This window comes from Pseudorca crassidens, chromosome 2, assembly GCF_039906515.1.
Source record: "Pseudorca crassidens isolate mPseCra1 chromosome 2, mPseCra1.hap1, whole genome shotgun sequence".
Lineage (NCBI taxonomy): Eukaryota > Metazoa > Chordata > Mammalia > Artiodactyla > Delphinidae > Pseudorca > Pseudorca crassidens.
Window position 1 is genome coordinate 50,015,504 of NC_090297.1, and position 12,132 is coordinate 50,027,635.

Below are 12,132 nucleotides of genomic sequence, written 5' to 3' on the forward strand. Positions count from 1 at the left end.
TACCAAAGGGAAAAGGGGGGAAGGGATAAATTAGGAGTTTGGGATTAAAATATACAAAATATGATATATAAAATAGATAACCAGCAAGGACCTGCTGTATAGCATAGGGAACTATACTCACTATCTTGTAATAACTGATAATGGAAAAGAATCTAAAAAATAAAATATATATATATATCTGAATCACTTTGCTGCACATCTGAAACTAACACTACGTTAGAAATCAACTATATTTCAATAAAAATTTTAAAAAAATAAAAGAGAGATTTATCAATTTGGCAATGGATGGAAGTGATAACTCCATAGTCTATGCTTATTATTCTTAACCCTGGTATACTCCACAGCCTCAGCAAGAGTGCAGAGCCCACTTACCAATGACTTTTAAAAAATTTAACTAGATTTGATCCATAGTTTAGGGTGAAAGTTAAAATGTGAAAAGAAAAAAAAATACCCAAACCAAGGAATTTCTTAGCCAAGTATACAAATATATAGGCAAGAGTGCTGCAGGGTCATTTAATCTACTTATGACACCTATGATATCCAACACTTAGGTAGAACTTCACTTGTTTCACAGTAATCATTAATGTGCTAATTGCTAATGATCTTCATCTGTTCTTTTGAGTCAATAAGAATTTAGTGAACATCTTCTTGTGCAAAATATAGTGCTGGGCCTCGAAGGGATAGGAAAAAAGAAGTTACCTATTTGGACCTACTGAGGGCAAGCCATGTTAAGATCTATCATAGCAATATTCCTTCCTCTCCTTCTCCCCCCCACCCCGCCATCCCCCTCCCACCCTTCTTCTTCTCCTTCTTCCTTCTTCTTCTCCTTTTCCTCCTCCTCCTTCTTTTTCCTCTTCTCCTCCCCCCTTCCCCCTTGTCTTTCTCCTCCTCTCCCTTTCCCTCTCCTCCTTTTTCTTTCAAACTATAGAAGCACAGAAAAGGGAGGAATTCCTAAACTGGAAGATTTAGGAAGACTTATGGAGTGTAGAGCCCTGAGCAGGGTCTTGAACAGGAGGCTTTAATATGCAGGGATGAGAGAAAAAGCTTTTCAGGCAAGGGGCTCATTGGAGCAAAACAATATTGGTGGGGGAAGTTCAAGGAAATAAGAACTAGCGTGAGTGGTCAGAGCATGTGTACATGAGATGGTAAGTGTACGGAGGAAAGAGCAAGGGGTAGGAGTGGTGGGACTGCCGAGGGAGGATGTGGCTGATCCTGAAGAAGCCATTAGTTCCCTCAGGAGGGCTCTGCATCTAGCCTTCTGGACCAATGAATGGTTACTTGTAGGAGGGGGTAAGTGATGAATAAGCAGATTCCTTGTCATCATCCAAGACCTGAATCTAATTCATGAAGGTTAGGCTCAGGAATCTGCATTTACACTCTTGAGAGAGTCTCACAGACACTAAAATGACTATGAGACCTCCACCTGGGCACAGGTTGTTATTATTACATTCTTTTTAAAGAAATGGTTATATGTGCTCTTGTCCTTCAAGGTTCTCTGTAATCCAAACTTTTATAATATAAACTGGCTGTCTCTCTGCTTTATAAGAACCAGTAGAGTTTACTCATAAGGGCTCACTTTCCATGATATATCTTGATGGTAGTGGATGATATGAGTGTCCAAAGTTAGGAAAATAAGAAAAAACACTCTTGGGAAGAATTACTAGCTTCCCTGTTAGTGCAGGAGCTGACAAACAAGCTCCCCTATACAGAGGCACTGGCTACTTTCCAGTCTGGCCATGACCACTCAAGCTCCCAGACCACTGGCTAGAAAGGTCAAAGTCGTATTTTATGAAGCTCAGCTACTTCAATGACACATAGTGTTGAAAAACCTCAAGTACTCTGTAAATAGATTTCTAGGTTTTCTTGAAAGGTTTATGAGAACACCATGGCTTAGCACAAAGTTATGTGAGTGAAAGGACCGGAATGCACCTTTGAAGGGATGCATGTCACTTTGTAAATCTGTGCCTAGCCACCCAGATAAGAACACAAGTTTTGGGGTCAGGAAGACCTGGGTCCAAATCACAGGTCTTTCATTTACTTGCTGTGTGCGGAGGCAAGTTACTTAATTCCTCTGAACCTCGGTTTTCTTGGGGCTATAATGCCTAGTTCTCAAGGTTATTTTGAGGGCTGTTCTCTTCCCCCAGATATCTATATGACTCATAACAACATCTCTTTGGGTTTTCACTAAATTGTCCTTCTCAGTGGAGATTTCCCCAAGCTCTATATTTTATGCTGAAAGCACCTCCCTACCTGACCCCAACACTTCTTATCCTCTTCCCATGCTTTAATTTTCTCCTCAGTACTTAATATAATACATTATATATTTTACCATTTTTATCTTCTTTATTTTCTATCTCCAACAGTAACATTTTAACAACAGAAGAGTGGGGATTTTTGCCTTTTGTGATCACTGCTATAACCTCTATGCCTAGAATAGTATTTGAAACAAAATAATAAATACTTACTGAATGAATGCTTACTGAATGAATGGATGGATGATTAAATGGTTAGTCAATGGGAAGATTCCAGGGCCAGAACTTTTGGTCAGTATGGCTTGATAAGTTCATGCTTCCACTGTCCTTGAGTGCCAAATATCCAGAAATAAGAGATCAACTACAAAAAGAAAAGAAAAACATTAAAAACCTAACTGTGTTATACGAGAGGTTAAAATTAGGAGAAGAAGCTGGTGGAAGGTATTTAGGAACTTTCTGTACTATCTCTGAAACTCTTCTGAGAGTCCAAAAATTATTTAAAAGTTAAAAAAAACAACTGTGGTTAAAAAAAGAGAAAGATTAGCATCTCTGTGGCCTAGAAATAGAACTAAAACACAGCAATAATCAGGGGCTAAAGGTGTGGCCCACTAGGCTCTTCACCTAGCCCGCCAAGACTGTGGGTAGTTGAATTTCTGCGGCAAGGAGAATCACATGTGGCAGGGACCCAGAGTGAATCTCAAAAGCTAAAATTGAGAATCTGGGCAGGACTCTCCAATCCACAAAGGGAGGCTTAAAGTCATACTACCTGTTGTCCAGGGCTATGGCTTGTGTAGTGCTATGGGAAGGAGACAAACAGCTGTTCAACTAGGACTTGGGCCAAGCTATTTGTTATTGGCCCACTTCTAGACAAGGGTGGAAAAGCAGTATTTGAAAAGATAGTGGATGAGAGTTTTTCAGCATGAAACATAGATCATTGGACTCAGACTGAAACACAAGGAAGGCTAAAGATAAATAAAAATTGAATTGTACTTACATAAAAAGGGCAGAACATCATAGATACCAAGAAAATCTCCAAAGCTACTAGAGAAAGAGGACAGATTGACTACCACAGAATAACAGCGAGGTGGATGGCAGGTAGCCCATCAGCAGCAATCTCTGCCAGAACTCAATAGATACCTACAAAGTGCTGATGGGGAAAAGGACCTCCCCTAGACTTCTATATTCTGTCTTACTATCAATCAAAAGTATTAACATATTAGTTTGCTTGGGTTGCCATAACAAAATACCATGTGCTGTGTGATTTAAACAACAGAAATTTATTTTTTCACAGTTCTGGAGGTTGGAATTCCAAGATCCGGGTATTGGCAGGTTTGATCTCTCCTGAGGCCTCTCATTGGCTTGCCTTCATGCTGTGTCCTCACATGGTCTTTCCTCTGTGTATGTAAATTCCTGGTGTCTCTTTTGTGTGTCCAAATTTCCTCCTCATATAAGGACACCAGTCAGATTGGATAAGAGCTCACACTAATGGCCTCATTTTAACTTAATCACCATTTAAAGGCCCTGTTGCCAAATACTGTCACATTCTGACGTAGCGGGGGTTAGGGCTTTATCATATGAATGGGGGGGCACAATTCAATACATAGCAGAGTAAGAGAAATAAAGACATATTCAGATCCACAAAAAATTAGAGCATTTATTACCTGTAGACACTTGCTTCAAGAACCATTAAATGCTGTTTATCACTAAGGAGAGAAGAAAATACAAACAATACTAGAAATACATCCAAAAAGTGGTAATTAAGTTGATTATAAATGAATTAAATTCATCTGTTGAAAGCTAGAGATTATCACATGGGTTTTTTAAGACATCCTGTTACATGAGTCATAAAAGAGACATATCCAAAACACAACGACCCAAAGATTGAAACTAAGTGGATGAAACAAGATATAACAGCCCCCTATGAATCAAATAAAGCTGGTACAGCAATATTAGAATTAAGCCAAAACAACTTAAGGAAAAAAAAAATTAGTGAAATAAAGAATACTAGATAATAATGAAAAGAAATTCTGCCAAGAAGATGTAAAAACCGTAACTTGTATTTATCTAAAACCTAATAAAAATATATAGAACAAACACTGACATAGCAGATGTGTAATCATGACTGGAAATTTCAGATCATCTCGCTCAGAGATGATTTAACAATCTTGAGTATATATACATTTATTCTCACACACACACAGATACATGTAAGTTTCTAACATAGAGAATATATATGTTCCCCTTGAAAGTTCTCTCTGCCTTGTTAATCTGGCATAAACTTTTCAAACTTCAAGACTGAATCTTACTTGGGTCTCTTGGGAAGAATTAGTCATTACAACTCTGGGTTCCCTTAATATCGTCCACATATCTTCTATAGCACTTATCTTAGTATTTGTAGAAAGGTACCTATTTGTTTCCACTAGACTCTGAGTCCCTTGTTGGCACTGGCGTGTTGTCCATCTCTGCAACTCCAATTCCTGGCACATAATACATGGTTGGCAATTGCTTGTTGAATGAATGAATCCATAGTTTCTGCCCTTGAGAGCTCACAAGGTAGAATAATAAGCAGCTAACATGCATTGGGAAAGTCTAGGTGCTGAGCACTCTTCTAAGTGCCTTATAGGTAGTATCCCATTAGGCATCACAGCATCCCTACAAGGTTAAGTGTTCAGATTATCTCCCTTTACAGATGAGAAAATTGAGACTAGTGAGCTTTTGTGTTGATAACTTGTCCAAAGTCATACAGCTAATAAATAGCAGAACCAGAATTTGGTTCCAAATTCTCTGATTTTGGGGTCTGAGCCCTTCACCATCATATTATGCTACTCATATTTTATATATGAAAACACAATCACTAATAGAAATGGGTACTGGCCAAGCAACCATTGAACTAAATAGTCAATAAATTCAATGCTATTTTGCTGAAAAGATTAGTTGCACAGATTCATATCTTGACAAACTGTAAAGTGATTCCCACATCTTTCCCTTTCCCTCTTCTCTGGAAAGCACTCCTCTCTCCCACTTCTCTGGAAGGATGTCTTGCGTGAGAGATAAGGGAAGAAGTCATGTGGTCACTTTCCTTGGACTCCAGCTCCTCTCTGAGGTCATTCCAGAACCCTCCTGGCTACCCTACAATTCTACAGTCTTGGCAGGAATTGCAGAGTGGTGCCCTGTGACTCTCAAATCCATCTGGCTTGATGTTTCTCCGTGTCCTTAATAGGGACAGGAGAGATGAGTGGTACTAAGGGCCCATGTAGACAACTGGAAAGCTGCTTTTTTCTCTATAATATCGAGAAAGTTCAGCTATAGGTCACTCAATATAGGTCACCCTGGGGTGGAGGGGAACAAGACAACCATTTGCTTCTTAATCCTCATTATCATGAAAACATTATGAACTATTTTATATTTTTGGTGCCTGGATCACATGGGTCATGAACTAACATATATACACATACACATATACAGATATACACCATCGACAGCTTTATTCTCACCGAAGTAACAGTCAAGAAGAAAATACTGCTTTATTTGAGGAGATACGTATCAACTTCTCGAGTTCTGGAAGCCCTCATGCTCCATCCAGTGTCACTGAGAAATTATTATACAGCTTACGTTGCCCATTGTGTCTGTTATACGGTACATTTGACCACAGTTTATGAGACAATTTACCACCGAATAATTTCCCACCAAATGTGGAAGCTAGAGGTAGTTTAATTCATGTCTAACTTCAAAGCTGAAGCAATTGAGGGCTGCAGCTGAGCAGTGAAACAGTTGGCAGGGTGAACATTGTAAAGGCTTTGTCTACAAGATTTAGAGTGCAAATTTCTGGCCAGTAATTCAACATCAATGATCCCTTTTAAGAAATCATCTTGAAAAGCTCCTCTGGTTTTCAAGGTAGATCTCTTAAAGCCCCAGATTGGTGAGAGAGATAATAATCAAAATAACAATACTCTGTTTTTTGGTAGAGAGGGTTCGAGTTTTAAAATGTATTAACAATTTAGTCCTAATACGGATTTTGCTAAGGCTTTATTCTCCCCCCAAATTAAAAATGAGAAAACTAAAGTTCCCAGAAAAGAAATGACTTATCTGTGCAAAATCACACAGTTGTTAGGAAGTATTATAGATAAGACTTAAACCTAGATTTTCTTGTCTAATACAACACCCTTCCCCCTATACCAAAGTTTGTCGGTTGTACTTTACTTTGTGGTTATTTTTAACTGCCTTCAGATGTGGGTCCCTTAGCCACAGAGCTAGAATCTCTGCTGTGTTGCACAAGGGAAGGACAGTCAGAAGATAGCTGAGCTGAGAGGGACCTTAGAGACCATCTAGTTCCATATTTTTGCTTTAAGATGAGAAAAGCAAGACCCAGAGAGATGGGGTTACTTATTGAGACGAGACCAGGGTCAGAATCCATCTTTCCTCATCTTCAGCCTTCCTGCTACTCCCTGACACTTCGTCAGAAATGTATCACCTCCAAACTCTTGAAATTGTATTTATTTATTCAATCTACATTTACTCATCACTTGCTATGGGACAATTAAAATGGTTTAGTTACTGAGAACACAAAGATTTATACTACAGAAACTCTTAGTCCTTTAGGGAAGATAGATACATAAACAGTTATAGTTACTATTGGAGGTTTACACAGATGAAATGGATTAGGCCTATGCAACAGGGGAAGACTTAACCAAGGAGTAACAGTTGAGTTTTCAAGTAAGAGGAGAAGTTTACTATCCAGATCATGGAGAAAGGGTTTTGCATGAAGAGAGAATTATTTGTGTAAAGGAATTAAGGCTGTGAGAAATCACCGAGAAAAACATGCCAGTCCTTAGGTATGGGTAAGTCACAGGAGACTCAGAGTGACAGGAAAAGAGAGTGGAAAGAACAGAGTCAGATGAAGGCTTCATATGTCATAGCAAGGAATGAGGACTCTCTCCACAAGGAGATGAGGAACTTTAAAGCATGGAAGGCAGCAGATTTGATTCACAGACTGACTTTGTTAGGTGAGTATTATTATTCCCAATTTTAGAGATGCAGAAACTATTGGGTTCACAGAATAAATAACATGCTCTCATCATCCAGTGTGTGTGTGTGTGTGTGTGTGTGTGTGTGTGTGTGTGTGTGTGTTAAAGAGCCTCAATCAAGACTCGGGTACTCTGAATCCAAATCCCAAGTTCTTTAGACATCACCATGCTGCCTCTGAGAGTAAGTGCTTTTTAAAGCGAGAGACCGAGTCCTGAGGTCCTTCCAAAGATGTACAGCATGGAGAGTACAGAGGCCCCATACGACTCCTTCCCTGATGAAACACCCACCTGACCACTGCTTACTTCCCAGAGCCTGCTTTACTATTGGTCTGTAGAGCTTAGTTTATCTTTCCCCAGTTTCTGAAAAACAAGTGAATGAAACAACTATAGTTTTCTCTGCCTAAGACCCTTAAGGGTTTATGTTGACAGGCCAGGCAGTAAGATGTTAAGAGGAAGAAGGCACTGCTCTCTCCAGCTCGGCCCTCAAAAGAAGAGCTCAGCCAATGCACAAAATCACTCCACGTTCATATTCTGCCTCTCCCTCCCTCCCTGTCTCTCTTTGTCTCTCATATTATTTTGTCTCCAGACTCCTTCCCAAGAATCAGCATGTCAAGCCTGTGCTTTCTACATGATTCTAGGATGCAAACAAATTTATTTATCCTTTCTGCTCAAAAAATGCATTGATTCTATGTTTCATTTCCTCTGTGATATACTTTCTGCTCTTTGTGGTTATAGAAATGAGAAACAAAGAATCCCAGATCAGAAGAGTTTTAGTAGCAACTCCGTCCAACTGAAGCATCTTTTGTAGCTTTTGTATCTAAAAATCATTTGTGGCCAATGCATTGAGAGTTTGTACCTGACCTACAGTAGACCCTCAATAATTTTTAGTTAAGTTGCCCAAATGCTTGATTTCCTCTCTAGCATCTTGGGTAAAAACTGGAAGAAAAAAAATCATAACAGCCATCTATGTACAGCTGAGCAAATTTCTAAAAATGTAAAAGAATACAATCAAGAAAATAATAATTACCAGGCCAGTCAAAGTCCAGTTAGAAAACCAGAAGCTAGACCCAGTAATTCAATAGAGGGAATTTAATAGGAGAAACTCATTTCATGTGTCTTGGGAGAACTAAAGGTACAAATGGGATAGAGGAGTAACCCAGCAATTAGCAGGAACCCACTGTCACCCTTAAGGATGGCAGGACAAAGAAAAGAAATGGTATCAGAACTGAGAAGCAAAGCCACATAGAGGGAGGGATTGCCAGGGGGAGAAGAAACCATTGCAGAATCACAGCCACCCTGGAAATGCTGCCTGAGCGAGCAGAGTACTGCACTAAGGCAGCTATTCAAATAGCCAGGCACATGAAAAACTATTGGATTTCATTAGTCATAAGGGAAATTCAAGATAAAACCACAATGAGATGCCACATAAAACCCATCAGAATGGCTAAAATTAATGACTAGCTATATCAAGTGTTATCAAAGAAGTGGAGCAACTGGAACTCTCATACATTAATGGTACCATTGTAAACTACTTCAAGCACTTTGGAAAACTGTTTTTCAGTATCAATTAAAACCAAGATGCAGAAATTCCAATACTGGTATTTACTTAAGAGAAATGAAAATACATATCCACTAAAGACATGTACAAAAAAAATTTACAGAAACTTTATTCATAATAGACCCAAACTGGAAACAGCACAATTGTTCATCAGCAGGAGGAATAGATTAGCAAATGGTGAAAAATGTGTACAATGGAATAGGACACAGTGATAAGAAAGAGCAAACTATTTACATTCACAAAAATGGATGAATGTTATAACCATGAAGCATGATGAAAGGATCAATCACAAAAGACACTATATGGCTCTATCTACATGAAGTTCTTGAACAGACAAAATTAATCTATGTACATGGAAGTTGGATAGGGATCACTTCTGGGTATGGGTTATTGACAAGGAAGAGGAAAGCAGGAGACCACTGAGATAAAGGAAATGTTCTATAGCTTGATCTGAGTGGCAGTTACATGGGTCTATACATATATGAAAAAATTCATTGAACTAAACACTTAAGATTTGTGCACATTACTGTAAGTAAATTACACATTTTAAAAGTACCAAAATATTCCCTAGGATAAATAATATGGTAATGTATATCTTTGTGTATAGATCATAACCCACATATCTGTCTACATAAATAGAAGAGGCCACGAAATATAGTGTTAAGCATGCCAACTCTGAAGTCAGACTGCCTCGGTCTATGTTCTAGCTCTGCAAACTACCACATGTGCAAGTGTGGGTGTGGCATGTCAACTCTACTTTTCTTACTTTTTCCCTCGTCAGTAAAATGGCAATAATAATAGTACCCACCTCACAGGGTTTAATGAGATTTAGTTGTCCTAATACACATAACTCACTTAAAATATTGCCGGTACATACTAAGTATTTGGCTCTTGTATTCAAATTCTCCAGAGAAACAGAACGAATAGAAGATTGATTGATTGATTGACTTTTAAATTTTTTCTTTTCTTTTCTTTTTCTTTTTTTTAAGGAATTGGCTCATGCAGTATGGTAGCTGCCAAGTCCAAGATCTGCAGTCAGAAAGCTGAAGCCCTAGGAGAGCCAGTGGTGTAGTTCCAGCCTGAACAACAGTAGGCTTGAGACCCAGGAAGAGCAGATGTTTTAGTTTGAGTCCAAAGGCAGGAGAAAAACAATGCCCCAGCTCAACAGTAGTCAGGCAGGAGGAGCTCCCTGTTATTCAGGGGAGGGTCAGCCTTTTTTTTCTATTCAGGCCTTCAACTGTTTGAACGAGGCCCACCACACTAGCAAGGGAAATCTGCTTTACTCAGTCTGTCAACTTAAATGTTAATCTCCCCAAAACACTCTCACTGAAACAGCCAGAATAATGTTTGTCCAAATATCTGGGCACCCTGTGGCCCAGTCAAGTTGACACATAAAATTAACTACTAATAATTAGCTACTATTATTAGTGAAATTCCTGGATTAAGGAATATTGACATATTAAAGATTCTCCATACACATGTCACACAATATCTTTGAAATGGTTTGTACCAGTTTACATGTCAATCACCAGACTACAAGAGGGCCTGGCACACCATTTAATGAAGAAAACTATGTACAGATGTTACAGAATATTAAAAGGAAAGAACAAAGCACTCTGGTTAGGCAGTAAGCACTGAGACTTGCAGCTTTAAGGGGAGCGCAAAACCCTGAAGAAGGCTGGATACGGTGATTTAAAACTAACTTGCTCTTAAAAGCTCCTTGTTTCACAGATTCCATCTTGAAATTACTGTCACTACTTTTGGTACTTGTTCTGCATTTTGAGCCCCACTCCTGTTGACTTGCCTCCCCAGTCCCTCTCCAACTTGGCTACTGCCTACTTGCCATCCTCTTGTCTTGCCCTGGCACTCTTAATACACAGTTTCAGCAACTGCTATCAAGCAGCTTTCTTAAACAGATGGTGGAAAAGGGGATTCTAGATAAAGGAATTAGCACAAGCAAAGACGGAGAGGAGAACTTTTATTAAAGGTGAAACATATGTCTACCCCTGGGCTCAGCAATTTCAGTACTAGGTATTTACCATATAAGAAATGAAAGCATATGCTCTAGTGGTGGAAAGAGAGTTTATGGCCTTGAAACTCACGGTGCCTGGGAGGAAGGGTGTCATAACTCAGAGTCATCTCTCACCTGTCCCACCACTTCATCACCTTCTCCACTCGCTCTCCAGTCCCATTCAGTAACAATTTCTTAATGTTCCTGAATCCTGCTCTGCTTTCTTTTGTCTCTGAACCTTTGCATATGCTCTTCCCTCAGCTTGGAACACCATTCTTTTTTTTGGCCATGTGGCATAGCATGCGGGATCTTAGTTCCCCAGCCAGGGATCGAACCTGCGCCCCCTGCATTGCAAGCACGGAGTCTTAACCACTGGACCTGCCAGGGAAGTCCCTGGAACACTATTCTTTTTTTTTTAATACATTTATTTATTTATTTTTGGCTGCATTGGGTCTTTGTTGCTGCGCACGGGCTTTCTCTAGTTGTGGCGAGTGGAGCCTACTCTTCGTTGCAGTGTACAGGCTTCTCATTGGAGTGGCTTCTCTTGTTGCGGAGCACGGGCTCTAGGTGCGTGGGCATCAGTAGTTGTGGCACGTGGGCTCAGTAGTTGTGGCTCATGGGCTCTACAGTGCAGGCTCAGTAGTTGTGGCGCACGGGCTTAGTTGCTCCGCTGCATATGGGATCTTCCCGGACCAGGACTTGAACCTGTGTCCCCGGCATTGGCAGGCAGATTCTTAACCACTGAGCCACCAGGGAAACCCCGGAACACCATTCTTAATTGTTATCTGTTGACTGGCTCCTACTGTCCTTAGGGCTCATCTCTTGAGCATAACCATGCCTATATACCTGTAAGTCAGGATGGCTGAGAGAAATGTACATCCCGAGTAACCCTTCAAACTTGGGAAAAACCTAATTAAAGCTTTCAGATGATTCCTCTTTGCCATTAGGATCAAAATCTGGAAACATGTGGCCCAAAACAATCTGGTTCTGATTGCCTCTTCAGTTTCATCTCTCAGCACTTCCCCTTCATGCTCCAAGGCCAAAGTATACTGGAAGTCTTTCAGACCCTTGACACCTACTGTTGCCTCTGGGCCTTTGCACGTGTGCCGTCCCCACCAGGAACACTCCTCTCTCTGCCACTCGCTCCTCTAGGTGGCTGGCTTCTATTCACCCCCAAGTCTCAACTTAACGGTCACTTTCTCAGGGGAATATTCTGTGGGCCCTAGATTTGATTAGCTACTTCCCCACCCAATCCAAAGCTTCCTCTCTCCTTAAGATAATACTCCT

The 12,132-nt window shown here is 40.1% G+C and overlaps 1 long non-coding RNA gene across 2 annotated transcripts in view; it reads right to left on the minus strand.

The window, feature by feature from the left end:
* LOC137218793 (uncharacterized) overlaps positions 1-12,132 on the minus strand; it is a 121,588-nt gene that overhangs the window by 82,212 nt on the left and 27,244 nt on the right. For both annotated transcript variants that reach the window (XR_010940855.1, XR_010940854.1), the window contains exon 3: positions 2,466-2,613. This is a non-coding gene — a long non-coding RNA (uncharacterized lncRNA). The remainder of the gene's footprint in view (positions 1-2,465; positions 2,614-12,132) is intronic.